The 9,360-nt window shown below is 38.2% G+C and overlaps 3 pseudogenes; all 3 read right to left on the bottom strand.

Annotated features, from left to right (window-relative positions):
- Window positions 1-1,460: 1,460 nt before the first annotated feature.
- Window positions 1,461-2,216, bottom strand: LOC148294505 (protein P21 pseudogene; annotated as a pseudogene).
- A 2,874-nt stretch (window positions 2,217-5,090) lies between these two features.
- LOC148294504 (protein P21 pseudogene) lies at window positions 5,091-5,974 on the bottom strand (annotated as a pseudogene).
- Window positions 5,975-8,174: 2,200 nt separating this feature from the next.
- Window positions 8,175-9,042, bottom strand: LOC110769647 (protein P21 pseudogene; annotated as a pseudogene).
- Between the last annotated feature and the right edge of the window lie 318 nt (window positions 9,043-9,360).

Here is a 9,360-nt window from a genome sequence, read left to right as displayed (position 1 = left end):
TGTTAGCCTGTTTTTAAGATGATATTTGCTCCCTCCAATTCTTTTTTGTAAAATAAAGTAAAATTTTTAAGATTTCGGATGTTGTCGCTTTTGCTGAATATTTTATGTGAAATATTTATTTTATTTACTTAAATGTTCTTCACATTTTAATTATAATTGTTATTAAATTCTATAATTAAGGTGTGGATCACGTCTTAACCCAAGGTTACTTAAATCCGTGAGTTGGGGCGTGACAATGAGTAGCCATCTGGGCTAGGGCTTTGGCTTGTGTTTGGGACGTGGGTTGGGTTGGATAGGGAAAAATAAAACAAAGAAAAGGTAACATTTTACATATACAAAAGGAGTGCAGAGATTGGATGGATAGATATGATGCGTTTTGGCCCTCGTATAGGCACAGATATTGGTGATGATGATATATAGTAGGAGATGCTTAATTATATTCTCACTTTGCCCAAAACTTTGCAATCAAAAGAAAAAAGAAAGAGAGAACAAACTCAGGCCCAGCTCAAGATCTTTGGGCCCACTTCACATCACATGGATGGATGAATGACTGGAATGCGAGTTGCATAGTCATGTTTGGGTTGTGTGGTGAATTAGGACAACTGTGCAGCCGATGATTTATGCCTCTAATAGAATAAATATTTGTTTCTCGACTCATTTCTATTAGAATAAACGAATGCATGTTAAGACTACGGACCAAGAATATTGCATTATTAACTAGACGTCACGCATGGCACGCATTGCGTGTGGGAAAAAAGTTGCGATGCATGTTTTGAGCATATAAAATGATAAGATTGCACAGAATAAAGCACAAATTGAATGTCTGAATTGGATCCAAGGAACATATACATATGGTTGATGGACCAAAAGGATATGGTCGAAATGATTGCTTCTCGAAAAAGCTACAAGAAGGAATTAAACTAGAAAAGATATAGATCGATTTGAACCCCAGACCAAACCCAAAATGTTGTGAAGATTTTATCCATGCATCCCATTTGCTTGATTCTTCTTGGGTCCATAATATACTAATTATGTCACACGTTTGAATGGAATTAAAATGGAGTGGAAGATCATTAATAATTCCATTTGTCTAGGAGTCTTGCATGAAGAGGTGGAGAGTAGATATGAGCCGAGGATGAATTGCCAGAATTTCAAGGCGTATTTCCTTCTTCTAGGAGGTTGTCCTCGGTTCACGTTTGCTCTCTTTTCTCTCATGTGAGATTTTGAAGGACCTTGCAACAGCTGATGATGAATTCAACATGAACTTTGATGAGATTGAAAGAGATAAAAGAAAAATGTACCTCAAGAACTGATTTATTTTCTGACAGCATATAACAGTTTTTTATACGCATTTTAGTGTGATGCATATGCATAATCCAAAAAATATATAATGTTCCAATCACGCAATTAAATCTGTAAATTTGAAAGCCGGAGATGTGAAAATCAAACTCTTATCGTGGCCACAATTTATTAAGGATTCATATTAGTACAACATCTTACGAACCCCACACAACATAACTTGGAGAAACAACGTGATTCAAGGGCAGAACACAATCTTGTAATTAGTCCCCCACCAGGACAAGTAAAAGTGCTAATTGGATCATCTTTGGGGTAACTATAAGCATCCCTACACCGATCCTTAAAAAACTTGGACAAATTTGTAGGCCCACATCTCCCAAAATTGCAACAATACTTGTCAGTTTTGTACACAGTGCAAGGGTTGTGGCAGCCACCTGGAGCCTTCAACTCATTAGGGCACTGCGTTTTGATATCTTGAGCACATTTGATCCCCCTGGTGCACCCATTAGACGTGGGACTAAATTCCATTGGAACATTGAACCCGTCTACAAGTGAAATGTCGAATTGCCAAATTGGTTTAGGGCATACTCGGCTAGGGTGTTTGGGGGTGAACCATAGGTTTGGCATTGGAGGAGTCCTCCGCAGTTTCAGGTTTGGCACCGGCCACAACCTGAGTTGTTGAAGGCACAATTGGTTCGGGCCCAAATTCGAGCCATTTTAGTTCCAGGCTTCACATTTAGCGTCCATGTTTGGCCGCGGTTGAGCTGTCTGCCACCGCCGGGCACAGCTGCTGCCCAGACACTAGTGTAGGGGCAGTTGTTTCGGATGTCGAAACTGGCTGCATGGGACAAGATGGAGTAGAGAGGGATGAGGGGGAAGAAAGTGATGGGTAAGTAGTGTTTGATGAAAAGACTCATTTTGGTGATTGAGTTATTTAGTGTTTGAGCTTATGTAGGGTTTTATATAAAGAGGGTTTGCCGTTTTGGGTTGGGTGGTTTCTTGTGGAGGTGTGATGACGTGGTTGACATTTGTACAAAACATTAAAGAGATGATGTTCATATAAGCACAAACCTTACACGTTTATAAGATTAGTTTGGCTTGACATGATCGATGAAGCCACGTCCTCGATGATCAAAGCAAACAAAGCCACCTGAATTTGGCAACAAAATCATCCTTCACGTTATGTTTCAGGCCTTATGTTATCATTATTAGGGTTCTCACGGAAAACATGTGATGACACTAACAAACAATACTTTGTTTCAGAATTTTCTACAATGTGCTTTCGAATCTGACAAATGACATGCAATAACGTTACATAAAAAGGAGTTCGATTATGGCAGGATTAAGAGCAAAGCCATATAAATGTAGCAGGAAGAACCCTCTGTAGGCAAACCTGTTGATGGTGTCCCATAAATTTCATCTATAGATTTTAATTGGAATGACAAAAATGAAAAAGGAAATATAGTGTATTCTTTATACACGTGACATGCTTATATGATGTATCTAATACATGTACTCAAAATGTTTAGGATTTAGATGTTGATAATAGCACATGCTGTATAATTTTGATGTATTGTACCATATTATATCACGTGATGCATAAAAAACACACAATAAAGTAAAAAGTTGGTATGGAAGAAATGCTGTCATTGTCGTTGTTGCCGCCGTTGATGTTGACTTTGCTTGCTTCTCTTTCTGTTGCTTTGGCTGTGCCCTTTGCCTTGCCTTGCCTTTACGTTGCCTTTTCTTTGTCTTTACCTTCCCTTTACCTTGCCTTGCCCTATTTTTAGGGTTTGGTTTTGCCTTACCTACTACTGTGTTCACAGAGTTTCTGTGTTCTTTGTTGTGTTTACAAGGTTTCTGTGTTCTTTGCCTTACCTTTGTCATGTTCATAGGGTTTCTTTGTTCTGACTTATCTACTGTCGTGCTCATAGGGTTTCTGTGTTCTGCCTTACATACTGTCGTGCTCACAGAGTTTCTGTGTTCTGCCTTATCTACTACAGTGCTCACAGGGTTTCTATATTCTGCCTTATCTACTGTCGTGCTAACAGGGTGTTTGTGTTCTACCTTACCCACTGCAGTGCTCACAGGGTTTCTGTGTTCTTCCTTATCTACTACCGTGCTCACAAGGTTTATGTGTTCTGCCTTATCTACTGCCATGCTCACAGGGTTTCTGTGTTCTGCTTTTATGTCTTCTTCTATGTGCCCTATTTGTTAGGGTTTGTCAGTTGTTTTACTCGTGGTTTATGACAAGGCCTTCTCTATCAATTGGTCAATGTCGAGTATGGTGTTCTATGACTCGCTTGTCAAGTTGGGCATGCGAAATATCTTTGCCCCAACTTGAGGGGGAGTGTTGGTGAGTCCTTACTTAGTTAGGATTTTGGTTACTTACCAATTATTATTTAGTCCTATTGTAATAGAGATTTATTTTCTATTGTAATTTAGATATATTTCCTATTTTATTTAGGATTAACACATCTTTGTACTTATATAAATACCTCCATATTGGAGAAGAATAAAAATATGAGTATATATGAGCATAATTGAATATTTGCCTTGCTTTGTTTCACAGTGTGGTGTGCGTGGGGTGCATGAGTAGCCATCTGGGCTAGGGCTTTGGCTTGTGTTTGGGACGTGGGTTGGGTTGGATAGGGGAAAATAAAACAAAGAAAAGGTAACATTTTACATGTATAAAAGGAGTGCAGAGATTGGATGGATATGATGCGTTTTGGCCCTCGTATAGACACAGAGATTGGTGATGATGGTATATAATAGTAGGCGATGCTTAATTATATTCTCACTTTGACCACAACTTTGCAATCAAAAGAAAAAAGAAAGAGAAAACAAACTCAGGCCCAGCTCAAGATCTTTGGGCCACTTCACATCACATGGATGGATGGATGACTGGGATGCGAGTTGCACAGTCATGTTTGGGTTGTGTGGTGAATTAGGACAACTGTGCAGCCGATGATTTATGCCTCTAATAGAATAAATATTTGTTTCTCGACTCATTTCTATTAGAATAAACTAGCTTCACAAAGGAATGCATGTTAAGAGGGACCAAGAATATTGCATTGTTAACTAGACGTCACGCATGGCATGCTTTTGCGTGTGGGAAAAAAGTTGCTTTTATAAAATATATAAAATAGAAATTGTTGCGATGCATGTTTTGAGCATATAAAATGATAAGATTGTACAGAATAAAGCACAAATTGAATGTCAGAGTTGGATCCAAGGAACATATATATATGGTCGAAATGACTGCTTCTCGAAAAAGCTACAAGAAGGAATTAAACTAGAAAAGATATAGATCGATTTGAACCCCAGACCAAACCCAAAATGTTGTGAAGATTTTATCCATGCATCCCATTTGCTTGATTCTTCTTGGGTCCATAATATACTAATTATGTCACACGTTTGAATGGAATTAAAATGGAGTGGAAGATCATTAATAATTCCATTTGTCTAGGAGTCTTGCATGAAGAGGTGGAGAGTAGATATGAGCCGAGGATGAATTGCCAGAATTTCAAGGCGTATTTCCTTCTTCTAGGAGGTTGTCCTCGGTTCACGTTTGCTCTCTTTTCTCTCATGTGAGATTTTGAAGGACCATGCAACGGCTGATGATGAATTCAACATGAACTTTGATGAGATTGAAAGAGATAAAAGAAAAATGAACCTCAAGAACTGATTTATTTTCTGACAACATGAACTTTGCATATATATATAATCCACTAAATACTTATATAATGTTCCAATCACGCCATTAAATCTGTAAATTTGAAAGCAGGAGATGTGAAAGTCAAACTCTTGTCGTGTCCACAATTTATTAAGGATTCATATTAGTACAACATCTTACAAACCCCACACAACATAACTTGGAGAAACAACGTGATTCAAGGGCAGAACACAACCTTGTAATTAGTCCCACCAGGACAAGTAAAAGTGCTAGTTGGATCATCTTTAGGGTAACTATAAGCATCCCTACACCGATCCTTAAAAAACTTGGACAAATTTGTAGGCCCACATCTCCCAGAATTGCAACAATACTTGTCAGTTTTGTACACAGTGCAAGGGTTGTGGCAGCCACCTGGAGCCTTCAACTCATTAGGGCACTGCGTTTTGATATCTTGAGCACATTTGATCCCCCTGGTGCACCCATTAGACGTGGGACTAAATTCCATTGGAACATTGAACCCGTCTACAAGTGAAATGTCGAAAAAGTCCTTGTTGCCAAATTGGTTTAGGGCATACTCGGCTAGGGTGTTTGGGGGTGAACCATAGGCTTGGCATTGGAGGAGTCCTCCGCAGTCGCCGGTTTGGCACCGGCCACGACCGGAGTTGTCGAAGGCACAATTGGTTCGGGCCCAAATTCGAGCCATTTTAGTTGCGGGCTTCACATTTAGCGTCCATGTTTGGCCGCAGTTGAGCTGTCTGCCACCGCCGGGCACAGCTGCTGCCCAGACGGTGTAGGGGCAGTTGTTTCGGATGTCGAAACTGGCTGCATGGGACAAGATGGAGTAGAGAGGGATGAGGAGGAAGAAAGTGATGGGTAAGTAGTGTTTGATGAAAAGAATCATTTTGGTGATTGGGTAGTACTGTTTGAGCTTGTGTAGGGTTTTATATAAAGAGGGTTTGCCGTTTTGGGTTGGGGTGGTTTCTCGTGGAGGTGTGATGACGTGGTTGACATTTGTACAAAACATTAAAGAGATGATGTTTATATAAGCACAAACCTTTACACGTTTATAAGATTAGTTTGGCTTGACATGATCGATGAAGCCACGTCCTCGATGATCACAGCAAACAAAGCCACCTGAATTTGGCAACAAAATCATCCTTCACGTTATGTTTCAGGCCTTATGTTATCATTATTAGGGTTCTCACGGAAAACATGTGATGACACTAACAAACAATACTTTGTTTCAGAATTCAGCATAGAAATTTTCTACAATGTGCTTTCGAATCTGACAAATGACATGCAATAACGTTACATAAAAAGGAGTTCGATTATGGCAGGATTAAGAGCAAAGCCATATAAATGTAGCAGGAAGAACCTGTTGATGGTGTCCCATAAATTTAATCTATAGATTTAATTGGAATGACAAAAATGAAAAAGGAAATATAGTGTATTCTTTATGCATACGTGACATGCTTATATGATGTATCTATTACATGTACTCAAAATGTTTAGGATTTAGATGTAGATAATAGCACATGCTGTATAATTTTGATGTATTTGATAGCCATATTATGTCACGTGATGCATAAAAAACACACAATAAAGTAAAAAGTTATAAATGACGAAACATTATTCAATAGGGTTCCATTGTTGAATTTTTTTAGAAATTAATTATGACACTCGGTAGAAAAACACAATCAAAGTAGAGAGACCAAAATCATCATTTTCCTAATATGAAAGAGAATATTGTTATTAGTAGTCTTAGATAATCATTAATAAGGGTTTGTAGCTCAAATGGTTAAGCGCAGTTATGCATATATATCCTAAATCAAGTGCTTTGATTACCCCTTTCCTAATATTCCATGTGTTAAAAAAAAAAAAAATTATAGTCATCATGAACTTTCTTTATTAAAAAAAATAAAGAAAATAGAGTTTAGGATGACTATTTTAGAGTGAAAAAAGAAAAAATAAAGATTAAATTGCGCCCAACTGGAGTACACATACAATACCAACCTTATATTCATACAACGACCCATATCCAATGAAACCATTTGATTTGACCACTTAATTAGATGGTTTTTGTTATAGTCTTTTCTTGAAGTACCGTGTTCGTCTATTTTATTGGTCCCAACTAGATGCCTTAATAATTTTCAATTTGCCTACTTTTTTGCAAGGATGATCTATAATTGAAGACTAGTTTTATTAATTAAAAAAAATTGTAGAGGAGCGTAAAAGGTGTCACTCAAATAAAATTATTTAAAAAATCCCTCAATAAAGTTTTTCTCTTATCCGGTCGTCTGGATTGTTTAGCATGCAGACCCTAATGTTTGCAGTTGCCTTTCATTATAAAAATAGATTTCAAGATGTAAACTTCTACATCACTGACCAGATGTTTTTATATAGCAGTGTGGCTTGATTTGTCAGCATATAATAAGAGAAGAAAACTGAAGAAACATTGGGGTGTCCGCATGCTAAACAATCTGAATTCTGAACGTCTGGATAAGAAATCTGTTATAAGAGAAAATAGTTCTCCTTTTTGGAATTTATTAGGGAATATGTGATTATAGGGACAATATTGACACCATAACCTATGTAGGACTATTTGCTATCGATATAATGGGACACTATTGAAGTGGTATCGAGATGAAATCGATATGATGAGTCTATTAGCCTTTCCTCTACTATAAAGAATCGAGGACTACATTGTGGGACCTACCCTCCAATCGAATAGTTTCATCATTAACAGAACTAAGAGTCGTATACATGTTTGTGTTTAGATTTGCTTTTGGGTTAATGCTTCAAAGTAAAAGAATACAACTTTGTAACGTATTGACTTGACTAAGGTTAGCTACAGAAGTCTCAAAGAGCATAAAAGAACTTCTCAAAATCAGGCTTTCGCCTTCAACCAAATTAAAAATAAATACTACTATTACAATTAGTGGAATATTATACTCAAAGATTTGCAAAACGTTGCTGCCCAAACAGTGAAGGGGAGAATTTGGGTTTCAAAAAAGATAGAACCAAACACACTAAAATAATCTGAAAAATAAACTAAAGAAAATAAGAGAAATTTCCCTAGAGAAGAGAGAGACCATGAATCCATTTTCTAGGAATGGCCACTGAAGATATACCTTTTGGTGATAGAAAGAGCTATAACCAATGAAGCAAAATCGACTAGTATTCTGAATCCAAAGCAGGATACATTCATCTTTTATGTTAATTATGATGACTGAACTCAAGTGTGACAGTACAAGTACTTTGTTTTACATAATGCACACCATTACATGTGCTAATGACAAAGCCCTCAGACCATAATTTTATTTCATCACAGACTTATTCTATAGATATTATAAACTATAAGATATATCTGCTTCATGGGCAGAACACAACCCTATAGTTTGTCCCGCCAGGGCATGTAAATGTGCTTGTTTGGTCATCCTTAGGGTAGCTATAAGCATCCGGGCACCGATTCTTAAAAAACCTAGACAAGTCTGTAGGGCCACAGCTCCCGGAATTGCAGCAATATTGATCAGTCCTGAACACAGTGCAAGGGTTGTTGCAGCCTCCTTGAGCCCTCAGTTGGTTAGGACACTGGCCATTAATATCAGCGGTACATCTGATGCCCCTGGTACACCCATTAGACGTGGGGCTAAAGTCCATAGGGACGTTGAAGCCATCAACAAGGGAAATGTCAAAGAAATCCAAGTTGTTGTACTGGTTAAGGGCATACTCAGCTAGGGTGTTTGGGGGTTGGCCATAGGCTTGGCATTGGAGGACACCCCCACAATCACCTGTTTGACATCTTCCACGTCCGGCTCCATCAAAGTTGCATCCGGTTCGGGCCCAAATGCGAGCCCCTTGGGTTCCAGCAGGCACATCTAGGGCCCAACTTTGGCGTGGATTAAGTTGGCGTCCGCCGCCTGGCTTGGCTGCTGCCCAGACTGTAAAGCCGCAGTTGTTTCGGATATTGAATCGAGCTGCGTTGGTTGATGCAAAGAAGAGAGTGGCACATAGGATGCAGAAGGCTGGGAGGTTCTTGAGGATGCTCATAATGCAATTTGTTTTTTTTATGCATTTGTTGTTAAGGTTTCTTAAGCTTATATAGAGCGGGGCATGGCGACATATATGACATATTATAAATATGAAAAAGGACGTCACTTTCTTAGCTCATTGTTCCACGCATGGAAATAGGACCAATATTTCTTCTTCTTCTTTTTTTCACAAGATCAGAATAAGTGATGAGAGACTTTTTCCACGAGTAGTGGGTAATGTCGCACATGTAATTTTATTTTACAAATTAAGTCAGTTATGAGAAAAGATGTGATTAAGCAAAAATTGTGTAACAAGAAACACCATTAAATACAATATTGAAACATATTCTAAAT

Source organism: Prunus avium, chromosome 5 (assembly GCF_965620075.1).
Source record: "Prunus avium chromosome 5, drPruAviu1.hap1.1, whole genome shotgun sequence".
Lineage (NCBI taxonomy): Eukaryota > Viridiplantae > Streptophyta > Magnoliopsida > Rosales > Rosaceae > Prunus > Prunus avium.
This window is presented reverse-complemented; position numbering and strand designations above follow the sequence as displayed.